Raw genomic sequence first — 13,104 nt, forward strand, 5'->3', positions numbered from 1 at the left:
TCCTTGGGTAAGAATTGGTGGAGAAGAAAGAGAAGTAAAAAAGTCGATAGCTTTTGTTTTTATTTTACTATTATTCTACCTATTAAGTCACTTAAAGCCACCAACTTTGATCATGTTAATTATTTTGTCTCCATGTACATCCACCACTCGTTATTAGTGGTCTATTTACTCAATAAGTGTAACGCCCTAATTTTTGGGTTTTCTGTGTTTCTGATTTTTAAAATTTGTGTGTGTTCTGGTTGGTTAAAATATATATTTTAGTAGGTTAGTGGGCCTTTGGAAGGCCCAAACTTAAGTTAAATCTGTGGTAGTCTTCGAAATTTTAATTTTATGAATAGGTGATGCAATTGACGTTTGGGCTTTTAAGAGCAAAGGGGTAAAAGATGACACAAAAAGGAGTGTGGTGTAGTGGCAAGGTGGCGCTACTTAGGGGACAAGGAAGTGACGCCATAGAGGAAGCAAGGGGTCCAAGGTTCAAGTCTTGGCTCCTGCAATATATTTTGGTTTTCCTTTTCAATAAATCTAGAAGCAAGTAGGTGCGCTTTAAAGTTTAATGTGTTGGGTTTATGACACAAATGAGTTGATGGCCTAGTGGTGGTGGCGTGAGTTGGCATGTGAGAGGACTTTGGTTCGAATCCTTTGGCACGCAAAGGTTGATTATTTTGCTATGTTGGGACAGCAAGAGTTGGTGTTGGTTTTAAACTCTAGTGATGGAGGGATCCCACATCGGGAAGCTAACATAAGAGTAGATGGAGAGTTGGCTTTAAATAGAGCAAACCATGAGGAGAGTAGGCATACCCTTCTTGGCTGATCCCTTTCGCTTTGTGACGTGCTCGTTTGGGTTGGGCGTCAGCTAAGAGTGTTTGGAGTGCGAATTAACTGCAGTCTCCTAACAGGTGTGTATTTCTCATTACTCTAGTAGTAGGACGGCTATTTCGGGCCGCGATGGGCTGAAATGGGCCATGTGGTCCCAATGGATTCGTAGGCCCCAGTGGATAAGATGTATAATTACTAAAATACCCCTGTAGGGTAGGATTACCGATTTACCCTGGAGAGTAAAAATGCCTATTTTGCCCCTCATATGTAAATGACTAACTTGTGAGATGATTGGGTTAGTTGACATGGATTTATGTTAGTTATCGTTAATTCGTAAGTCTAATGTGTTAGTGATCAATTGTACGATTATCGCGTGAGAGATATCGTCATCAATCGTCATCAACCAGGTGTGTAAATGACACCCTCCCTTAGACTGAATCGATAAAAGTCGAAATACTGAAACGTTGGTATTTTGTGAACTTGCAAGCGTGCGAACGCTCGTGAGACAGTTGTTAATGAATATGGTACATTTGGATGATTAGAGTGCAGAGTGTGCATTTTCGTCCATAATGGTATTTTTGGGCTTAATGGGCCAAAAACGGGCCAATGGGCCAACGGGCCCACTTTGGTAAAAAGACGAGGTAAGTATTCTAATTACTTGGTAAATGTTAGAATAAGCATGAAACCTTAGCAATAGGTAATAATTACTGAAATACCCTTATGCATGCAAAATTACGATTTTACCCCTAGGGTTATTTTTTTCTGAAAAGCATGATGTACTGTTTCTGTATACGTATGGCATGACATATTATTTCTGTTGCATAGGACATGAGTTTATATTGATGGAGGAAGTGTTCTGGCAGCCTCGCTGCAATCTGGTGGCCTCGCCACATATATCTGTTTTGGTGACTTCGTCACAATATCTGGCAACCTCGCTATAATCTGGTGGCTTCGCCACATATATATATATATCTGTTCTGGTGGCCTAGCCACAATATCTGTATCTGGTGACTTCGTCACAATATCTAGCAGCTTCGCTGTAATTTTTATGGTGTGTAGCGGTTGGGTGGGTCGAGTAGTCTCCCCACATGGTGTAAGGCTGGTACGGGGGTGTTATGGATGGCTCTGGGTTGGGATTTCTGTATTCATGATATATTTGTTCTGTATCTGCTATGGGCCTATGGGTTTCATTCTGATTTCTGTACTAGGTTAAGGCCCAGATAAGTCTGACTCTGAGGTTTAATCTGTTTTGGGCTATGGTTGGGTTATGTTACACACTGAGTTTACCGAACTCACCCTTTATTTTCATCTCTGCAGGAAATCTCCACCATAGTGGGCTTGGAGCTGTGAGGGATTTGGAGTGGCCACATCATCTACAAAGTTGGTTTTTCTAAGATAGTTTATTTTTATTATTTTTACATTCTTATTTAATTTTGGGGTTTAAGTTGTAATAAGGCCGCTATTTAAATTTCTTTTTCTACTATGGTTTTATTTTCTGATTATATTTATACTATGTCGAAACTGCTAGTATTAGGCTGCGCGGGTTTTCAAAATTAATGAATGTTTCCAAGTCTCAACAAGCACAACAGATGGATAGCCTAAAGATTGATAAACTGACTTTTCATTCAACTGTTGTTTTTACAAAGACCACCCCAATCACTTAAACCAACGAATGCATACTAAGTCGTAAGTCCATGTGACACGTCAGATGTGGCCATAACGTTTGGGCCGGGTTTGGGGTGTTACATTTAGTGCTATCAGAGCCAAGTTGCAACAACTCGGCTGTGGAATGGGTCTAAAAATGGAAGTTTGTAAAGAAACATTGAATAAAGGTTTTCGAAAATCATTTTCTTTTTTTTTACTTGATTATAAATTGTTTTCAAGAATGTTTCCAATATTTTCTCTTTACAAATAGATGATTTTAAAGATTAAAATTGATTTTCCAAAATTAGGTTTTTTTAGAAGGTGGCACACCGAATCTCCGGCCCAAGTCTGTAAGTTTTCTGAGCCTTTCTGATTATTTCTAAAATATTTGTTATATGCTTGTACAAAACCTTATCATGGTACTTTAGTTAGGGTAACACTGGAACTATAGAAACTTTGATAAGTAAACTGAGACTGTAGCTAGGCTACCGCAAAAGGAAACAAACTCAAACTCTGAATTACTGTTATTCATAAGACATCTGTAATAAACATTGAAATATTAAACTGGTTCATAAAATTCTTAATCAGAAAAAATGAAATGAGTACACGAGCAACTCGTGGAAGAGGCCATGGATGTGGCCGAGGTAATGCTCAGGCTGAATCTTCGTCTTTAGGACATGTGCCGGCAACAGATGCACCAGTACCACCGGCAACAGAGGTAGAGTCTCATGATCGAGGTGCCGGGGACGATGCTCTGTTCCAGGCAATGCTCTGGGTTTTGGAAAGGGTTGCTGGGACAAGTACGGGAAACAGAATTCGGGGGTTTATTTCTGAGCAGCTCCGGGCCAATGGAGCAGAGATATTTAAGAGCATATCTGGTGTAGCTCTGAATGTGGCTGAGTATTGGTTAGAAGCCACAGAGCGGATTATGGATGATCTAGACTGCTCTGTAGAGCAAAAGTTGAAGGGAGCCATATCGTTACTCAGGGATGAGGCGTATTAGTGGTGGCTCATGGTGAGAGATGGAACTCCTACTAACAGTGTGACTTGGGAGCTGTTTAAGACAGCCTTCAAAGGAAAGTATGTTGGGGCTAGTTACGTGGATGCTTGCTGGAAAGAATTTCTGAACCTGGTCCAAGAGAGTAAGTCAATGGCTGAGTATGAGTCTGAGTTTCTGAGACTGAGCCGGTATACTTCTGGGATTGTCACTACAGAGTATGAGTGTAGCGTACGCTTCGAGGACGGTTTAAAAGATGAACTTAGGGTGCTGATTGCTCCACAGAGGGAGCGTAACTTCGCTGCTTTTGTGGAGAAAGCTAAGATAGCTTAGGAAGTGAAGCATACAGAAAGACAGAATCGTGAGAAAGATCAGAACCGTTTTAGGAGAGATTCAGGACTTTCAGGTGGTATGAACAAGAATGTTAAGAGAGCAAGGGTAATGGAGCTAGTTCGAACAGTACCGATGAATGCTGTTAGACCGCAGGGTTGTAGGAACTGTGGGAAGATGCATATGGGCGAGTGTCAAAAACGTTCTGGTGCTTGTTTTCGATGCGGATCTATGGAACATAGGGTTAAGGATTGTCCCTAGGAACCAGATCAGGTTCAAGTTTTAGAGCAGAGGGCGCTCAACCAGTGAGGGGTGGACCATAGTTTCCGAGAGGACGTGGGCAAGGCAGAGGTAGTAATGGAAACGGTCGAGGAAGAGGAGCGCCTGGCAGAGGTGCTGGATTTACTGAGGCTCGTCAGCCGGCGTTGGTGTATGTAGCTCGTCGCCAAGAAGAGGGTGATGCACCTAACGTCATAACTGGTACGTTTCTAATTTCTAGTATGTCGTACACTGTGTTGATAGATGTTGGATCTACCCATTCATATGTTGCATATGCTATATCTGGGTCGCTGGGTGTGCACTCTGAGGAGACGGTGAGTGGGGTATCTGTACTAAGTCCTTTGGGTCACTTGGTTAGGGTAGATAAACTGTATAGAGATGTGCCTATAGAAACTCAAGGAAATGTTTTCTTTAGAGATCTGATGGAGCTACCTTTTAGAGAATTCGATCTCATTTTTGGAATGGATTGGCTTGTTAAGCATAGGGTTACTCTGGATTGTGCTGCTAAGCGAATGATGTTAAAGGCCACAAAGGATGAGGAGGTTTTGGTGATAGGCGAGCGTAGGGATTATCTGTCTAATGTGGTGTCGGCATTGAAAGCCAAGAAGTGGATTCGAAAGGGATGTGAGGCTTATTTGGCATTTGTAATCCAATTGGAAACTGAGGATCTGACAGTGGATAAAGTTAGAACCGTCAAGGATTTTCAAGATGTTTTTCCAGAGGAGCTTCCGGGTTTGCCCCCGAACCGAGAGGTTGAGTTTGGAATCAACTTGTTGCCCGGAACGGCACCGGTGTCCATTGCACCTTATAGGATGGCACTGAAGGACTTGGTGGAGCTGAAAGCCCAAATTCAAGAGTTATTGGATAGCAGCTTCATTAGGCCAAGTGTGTCTCTGTGGGGAGCACCAGTGTTGTTTGTAAAGAAGAAAGATGGGTCAATGCGGATGTACATCGATTACCGGCAGTTGAAAAAACTGACGATTAAGAACAAGTACCCACTGCCGAGAATCGATGATTTATTCGACCAACTTAGAGGAGCTTCAATATTTTCCAAGATTAACCTTCGATTTGGGTATCATCAGTTGAGGGTTAAGGAGGTGGATATTCACAAGACGGTATTCAGAACTCAGTATGGTCACTATGAGTTCTTGGTTATGCCATTTGGGTTGACGAACGCACCTGCGGCATTAATGGATTTGATGAATCGAGTGTTCCAGCCATACTTGGATCGATTCGTGGTCGTCTTTATCGATGATATTTTGGTTTATTCTGAAACTGAGGAGAAGCATGATGAGCATCTTCGTATTGTGCTGCAAGTGCTGAGGGAGAAAGAGCTTTATGCGAAATTCAGTAAGTGTGAGTTCTGGTTGAGAGAGGTAACTTTCTTGGGGCATGTTGTCTCTACTGAAGGGATCAAGGTGGACCCTCGAAAGATTGAAGCGATTCTGGAATGGAAGCCACTGAGGTTAGTGTCAAAAATTTGAAGATTTCTGGGTTTAGCTGGGTACTATAGAAGGTTTGTAGAAGGATTTTCTGTGATGGCAACGCCTTTGAAAAAGCTTATAAGGAAGGGAGTACCGTTTGTTTGGACTGAGAAACAACATGAATCTTTTGAGAAGCTGAAGAAAGTTTTGACTGAGTTACCTGTACTGATTCAGCCAGAGTCTGGAAAAGATTTTACTGTATGCAGTGATGCATCACATGTAGGGTTGGGTTTTGTGCTGATGCAAGAGGGTTAAGTGGTTGCTTATGCATCGCAACAGCTTAAACCACATGAAGTTAACTATCCTACTCATGATCTGGAGTTGGCAGCAGTAATTTTTGTGCTTAAGATTTGGAGACATTACCTGTACGAGAAAGGTGTATTATATACACAAATCATAAGAGTCTTAAGTACTTGCTGACTCAGAAGGAGCTGAACCTTAGGCAGTGGAGATGGATAGAGTTGCTTAAGGATTATGACTGCGAGATTGAGTATCACCTAGGCAAACTAATGTGGTGCCTGATGCCCTAAGTCGTAGAACTATATCTGATCTGAGAGCCATGTTTGCTCGTTTGAGTCTGTATGACGACGGTAGTCTGTTAGCAGAACTGCAAGTTAGGCTGACCTGGGTGTATGAGATTAAGGAAAAATAGTCGAGGGATGAGTCCCTTGTTTCTCGATTTTGGTAGGTTAAGAATGAGGATACTTCTGAGTTCAGACTGAACAGTGAGGGAGTTCTGTGTTACCGAGGTAGAGTTTGTATTCCGAAGGACTCTGACTTGAGGCAAGTAATTCTAAAAGAAGCTCATAGAGGTCTGTGTGCTATGCATCCTGGAGGGAGTAAAATGTATCGCAACTTAAAGGAGTTGTATTAGTGGCCTGGATTGAAGCGAGAGGGAATGGAAGTTGTGGGAAAATGTCTGACTTGTCAGCAAGTGAAAGCTGAACATCAATTACCTTTCGGACTTTTGCAGCCAGTGAAAGTACCACTTTGGAAGTGGGAGAGGGTAACCATGGATTTTGTGAGTGGGTTACCCTTGACACCGTTGAAGAAGGACTCGATTTGGGTAATTGTGGATAGGTTGACCAAATTTGCTCATTTCATACCTGTCCGCACTGATTATTCACTTCAGAAGTTAGCCAAATTGTATGTGGCGGAAATAGTACGACTTTACGGAGTGCCAGTGTCGATTATTTCTGATCGAGATCCTAGATTCACATCTCGGTTTTGGAAAAAGTTACATGAGGCGTTGGGTACGCGGTTGCACTTTAGTACAGCCTTTCATCCTTACACTGATGGTCAGTCGAAAAGGGTTATTCAGATTCTGGAAGACATGTTGAGGGGATGCGTTATCGACTTTCAAGGCAGTTGGGAGGATTACATACCGTTGGCAGAGTTTGCATACAACAATCGTTATTAGGCAAGTATTCGAATGGCTCCTTATGAGGCACTGTATGGGCGAAGATGTCGTACACCTAGTTGTTGGACCGAGTTGGGTGAACGACAGGTTCTTGGACCTGGGTTGGTGGCAGATACTGAGGGTAAGGTCAAGTTGATTAGAGACCGGTTGAAGGAAGCATCTGATAGACAGAAGTCATATACAGATTTGAAGCGCAAGGAAATTGAGTACTCTGAGGGTGATATGGTCTTCTTAAAGGTTTCACCTTGGAAGAAAATATTAAGGTTTGGGAGGAAAGGTAAGTTAAGTCTACGGTTCATTGGGCCTTATCGGATTCTTAAGCGAGTGGGTCCAGTGGCTTATCAGTTGAAGCTACCTCCAGAATTGGATAGGATTCATGATGTCTTTCATGTCTCCATGTTAAGGCGGTATCATTCTGACCCTACTCATGTTGTGCCGGTTGCAGAGATCGAGGTCCAAATAGACTTGACTTTTGAGGAAGAGCCTATGCAGATTTTGGATTGAGATGTTAAGATTTTGAGGAGGAAATCAGTTCCGCTAGTAAAGGTGCTGTGGCGTAATCATGGTAGAGAAGAAGCTACTTGGGAGCCAGAAGTGGCGATGCGTCAACAATATCCTCATCTGTTTGATTCAGGTAAAATTTCAAGGATTAAATTTCTTTAAGGAGGGTAGAGTTGTAACGCCTCAATTTTCAGGTTTTCTGTGATTTTTAAAATTTGTGTGTGTTCTGGTTGGTTAAAATATATATTTTAGTAGGTTAGTGGGCCTTTGGAAGGCCCAAACTTAAGTTAAATCTGTGGTAGTCTTTGAAATTTTAATTTTATGAATAGGTGATGCAATTGGCATTTGGGCTTTTAAGAGTAAAGGGGTAAAAGATGACACAAAAAGGAATGTGGTGTACTGGCAAGGTGGCGCCACTTAGGGGACAAGGAAGTGATGCCATGGAGGAAGCAAGGGGTCCAAGGTTCAAGTCTTGGCTCTTGCAATATATTTGTGTTTTTCTTTTCAATAAATCTAGAAGCAAGTAGGTACGTTTTAAAGTTTAATGTGTTGGGTTTATGACACAAATGAGTTGATGGCCTAGTGGTGGTGGCGTGAGTTGGCATATGAGAGGACTTTGGTTCGAATCCCTTGGCACGCAAAGGTTGATTATTTTGCTATGTTGGGACGGCAAGAGTTGGTTTTAAACTCTGGTGATGGAGGGATCCCACATCGGGAAGCTAACATAAGAGTAGATGTAGAGCTGGCTTTAAATAGAGCAAACCATGAGGAGAGTAGGCATACCATTCTTGGATGATCCCTTTCGCTTTGTGACGTGCTCGCTTGGCTTGGGCATCAGCTAAGAGTGTTTGGAGCGCGGATTAACTGCAGTCTCCTAACAGGTGTGTATTTCTCATTACTCTAGCAGTAGGACGGCTATTTCGGGCTACGATGGGCTGAAATGGGCCATCTGGTCCCAATGGGTCTGTAGGCCCAAGTGGATAAGTTGTAAAATTACTAAAATACCCCTGTAGGGTAGGACTACCGATTTACCCCTAGAGGGTAAAAATGACTATTTTGCCCATTGTGCGTAAATGACTAACTTGTGTGATGATTGGGTTAGTTGACGTGGATTTATGTTAGTTATCGTTAATTCGTAAGTCTAATGTGTTAGTGATCGATTGTAGGATTATCGTGTGGGAGATATCGTCATCAATTGTCATCAACCAGGTGTGTAAACGACACCCTCCCTTAGACTGAATCGGTAAAAGCCGAAATATCGAAATGTTGGTATTTTGTGAACTCACGAGCGTGCGAGCACTCGTGAGACAGTTGTTAATGAATATGGTGCATTTGGATGATTAGAGTGCAGAGTGTGCATTTTCGTGCACAACGGTGTTTTTGGGCTTAATGGGTTGAAAACGGGCCAATGGGCCAACGGGCCAATGGTCCAACGAGCCCACTTTGGTAAAAAGACGAGGTAAGTACTTCTGGTTACTTGGTAAATGTTAGAATAAGCATGAAACCTTAGCAATAGGTAATAATTACTGAAATACCCTTATACATGGAAAATTACGATTTTACCCTTAAGGTTATTTTTTTCTGAAAAGCATGATGTTCTGTTTCTGTATACGTATGCCATGACATATTATTTCTGTTGCATGGGACATGGGTTTATATTGATGGAGGAAGCGTTCTGGCAGCCTCGCTGCAATCTGGTGGCTTTGCTACATATATATATCTGTTCTGGTGGCCTAGCCACAATATCTGTATCTGGTGACTTCGTCACAATATCTAGCAACTTTGCTATAATTTCTGTGGTATGTAGCTGTTGGGTGGGTTGAGTAGTCTCCTCACATGGTGTAAGGCTGGTACGGGGGTGTTATAGATGGCTCTGGGTTGGGATTTCTGCATTCATGATATATTTGTTCTGTATCTGCTATGGGCCTATGGGTTTCATTCTGATTTCTGTACTAGGCCAAGGCCCAGATAAGTCTGACTCTGAGGTTTGATCTGTTTTGGGCTATGGTTGGGTTATGTTACACACAGAGTTTATCGAACTCACCCTTTATTTTCATCTCTGTAGGAAATCCCCAACCATAGTGGGCTTGGAGCTGTGAGGGATTGGGAGTAGCCACATCATCTGCAAAGTTGGTTTTTCTAAGATAGCGTATTTTTATTATTTTTATATTCTGATTTAATTTTGGGTTTTAAGTTGTAATAAGGCCGCTATTTAAATTTCTTTTTTCGCTATGGTTTTATTTTCTGATTATATTTATACTATGTCGAAACTGCTAGTATTAGGCTGCGCGAGTTTTCAAAATTAATGAACGTTTCCAAGTCTTAACAAGCACAACAAATGGATAGCCTAAAGATTGATAAATCGGCTTTTCATTCAACCGCTGTTTTTATAAAGACCACCCCAATCACTTAAACCAACGAATGCGTACTAAGTCGTAAGTCCATGTGACACGTCAGATTTGGCCATAACGTCTGGGCCAGGTTTGGGGTGTTACAATAAGGACCTCCACATCTAATTTCTTTAGCTACATAACACTTTTGACTGGTAGAACATAATTTTCACTCTTTATGCGATTTAATCTCTTTTTCGAAATTAATCATGCAGCTGCTAAAATTGATTCACCAAACTTTTTAAATATCTATAAAATCATGCTATAAATGTAACACCCCTAATCCATATCCGTCGTCAAAATGGGGTTATGAGGCATTACCGGACGAGACACAAATTCTGAACATTCACATAAACATATGTTATATTCACATAACTAAAACATAAATGTGTAAACATTAAACACATAATTTAGACCATAAAACTAAAAGTCATATATAATATACTTTTAAATACATACAAAATTCATGTATTATTATCATTAAAGAAACCTAATACCTCAGAAAATTTCAGCATTTAATATCTCATTGATATACATGTGCATAATAACCAAACATATCATATAGCAAAATTTATTTAATATTAACATATGCAACATTGGCTTTTGAAAATATAATCAATATACATTTGTATATTATTCCATATTACCCTATATCATGTGATAAACCATAATATATACATATTTTTATCCCATGCTTGGCATATTTATGGATGATTTTTACTTGGCTTCATTGAATTTGATGCTCCTAATCCTTTAATTTCATGTTTTATACTCAGGAGGGCTTAGGATAGCAAAAAGAGTAATAAATAGGCCAAAAAGGGACAAACTGGGCCTAAATCAGTGTTTCGTACAGCCTAGGCACTTCCACACGGGTGATTCACACGTCTGTGTGTGACATGGGTAGACCACACGCCCATGTGTCATGGCCGTGTCGAAACTAAACCAAGTAAGAATTACACATGGCCTGAGCACCTTTACACAGGCGTGGCATACGGCCGTGTCCCTATCGAGCCCAAGTCTAATTCTAATTGAAAAGGGCTAATTTTGAGGGTTTTGAAGCATTCCAAAGTCTATATAAACACCCTAGAAGAGGATTAAAGGGGACACGTAGAGTTGAAGGCAGAAAATACTCAAGGACAACCATCAAAATCACCTCAGAGGTAGGATCTACATCAAGACTGAAGATTTCCATCCAATTTCCTAGATGTTCTTTAGGTTTCTTTATGCTTTGTTGTTTTCCAAAATTTGAGCTGTTTTCCATTATTATTATGAACTAAACTTCGTAAATACCTAAGGGAGATAAAACCTAAGATGGATCTTATTATTATTTGAGTTATATGATAAATACTTGTTCTTATTTTTAATTGTGAATTTAACCCTTGCTTTAATATTCCAGGATATTAATTCAGGTTTTTGATGTGCTTATTCAGTGGAACAAATGCCCTTGTTTAAGAGTAGATCATTCATAATTAAGTGGAGTTGTATGCAATCCTAGAGATAGGACGACATAAATCTCCCGGATTAGAGTCAAATCTAATAAGGGAATCCATAGATTGAGTTAATGGGACAATAGGGGTTTTAATTAGAAAGAGATTTTAATTAATCAACCTAGATTCAGTTTTTTTTAGTCTAGAGAGATATATTAACATAAATCAGGGATTTCTATGGTTTAATTCAAGTGAATAAATCGTCTAACTCAAAGGTAATAAGTGAAGTCTAGGTGGATTCTTCCTTGGGTATTGTCTTCTCCATCGATTTCTAAAAAGTATTTCCAACTTTAATCTCTGTCGTAACCTTAGTTAGTTAGATAGTTAATTTTAGTTTTAAAACATCTCTTTCATTCTTAGGTTAGATAATAAAAAGATAGTAATTACTAGTACTTTTAGTCCTCGTGGATACGATATTTTCGGTCTCACCACAACTGTACTACTGTTCGATAGATGTACTTGCCTTAGTCAAATTTTTAGTTAGTTTCACGACCATCAAGTTTTTGGCGCCATTGCTGGGGACTAAGATATTAAAAACACTTTTTTTTATTACTTTAGCTATTATTTATTTTTATTGCAATTTAATTTTGTTTTTATTTACTAAATTTTCTTTTCTCTACTTCTGGCAGGTTTTTATAGTTTATAACTAGAAGAAACTCATTAGGACCTCTACTTTTTAATAGCGAAATCGAAAGCACAGCTCGTAGAAACCAAAGACAAATAAGGCGAAGCCTACAATATATAGAGGAAGACTGAGAGGCCGATATCCATACCACAACCGAGGAGATGGTTGATAATCAGAATAATCCGTTACCTCTTGTGGTTGCCGCAAATCCAGTAAATCAGGATCCTGCTCCTCATACTATGTATGATTATGCTAAACCTACTTTAACAGGAACTGGATTGAGTATAGTTAGACCTACTGCTGCTGCAAATAATTTTGGACTGAAACCTAAAACGATTCAAATGATACAATAGTTTGTTCAGTTTGATGGTTTGCAGGACGAGGATCCAAACACTAATTTAGCAAATTTTTGGGAATTTTGCAACACCTTTAAGATTAATGGCATTTCTGATGATGCCATTCGCCTTCGGTTGTTTCCATTCTCGTTGAGGAATAAGGATAAACAGTGGCTGAACTCGTTACCGCGAGGGTCAATCACCACTTGGGAACAAATGATCGAAAAATTTTTACTTAAATATTTTTCGCTGGCTAAAACGGCTAAATTAAGGAATGATATCTCTTCTTTTGTGCAGATGGATCTAGAAACTCTTTATGATGCATGAGAGAGATACAAGGACTTATTGACAAGGTGCCCTCACCATGGGTTACCTCTATGGCTACAAGTTTAGTCTTTTTATAACGGTGTGAACCCCTCAACAAGGCAACTAATCGACGCAGCTGCCGCTGGAACTTTAAGTAACAAAACACCTGAAAAGGCTTATGAATTTATTGAAGAGATGTCACTGAATAACTATTAGTGGCAAGTCATGAGAATAAAGCCGACAAAAGCAGCTGGTGTTTTCAACCTCGAGTGGTCACTATGCTCTCTAACCAGGTAGAACTTTTTAATAAAAATATTGAGTGTTTGTATGGTTCTACTCAGGTACATCCAGTGATGAGGTGTGATTCAAATGAAGGAGGAGTGCACAATACAGATTATCTGTCCTTCAACCCTAGCACTGATGTGGAACAAGTCCACTATATGGGTACTAATTCTGGACCTCAAAAAAACCCGTATAGTAACACTTATAA

The 13,104-nt window shown here is 40.2% G+C and overlaps 1 non-coding gene across 1 annotated transcript; it reads right to left on the minus strand.

Annotated features, from left to right (window-relative positions):
- Positions 1 to 12,572: 12,572 nt before the first annotated feature.
- Positions 12,573 to 12,679, minus strand: LOC121203935 (small nucleolar RNA R71). The gene has a single exon (XR_005898868.1). It is a non-coding gene; the product is annotated as a small nucleolar RNA R71 (small nucleolar RNA).
- Positions 12,680 to 13,104: the final 425 nt, after the last annotated feature.

This window comes from Gossypium hirsutum, chromosome A07 (genome assembly GCF_007990345.1).
Source record: "Gossypium hirsutum isolate 1008001.06 chromosome A07, Gossypium_hirsutum_v2.1, whole genome shotgun sequence".
In the NCBI taxonomy this organism is placed as follows: domain Eukaryota; kingdom Viridiplantae; phylum Streptophyta; class Magnoliopsida; order Malvales; family Malvaceae; genus Gossypium; species Gossypium hirsutum.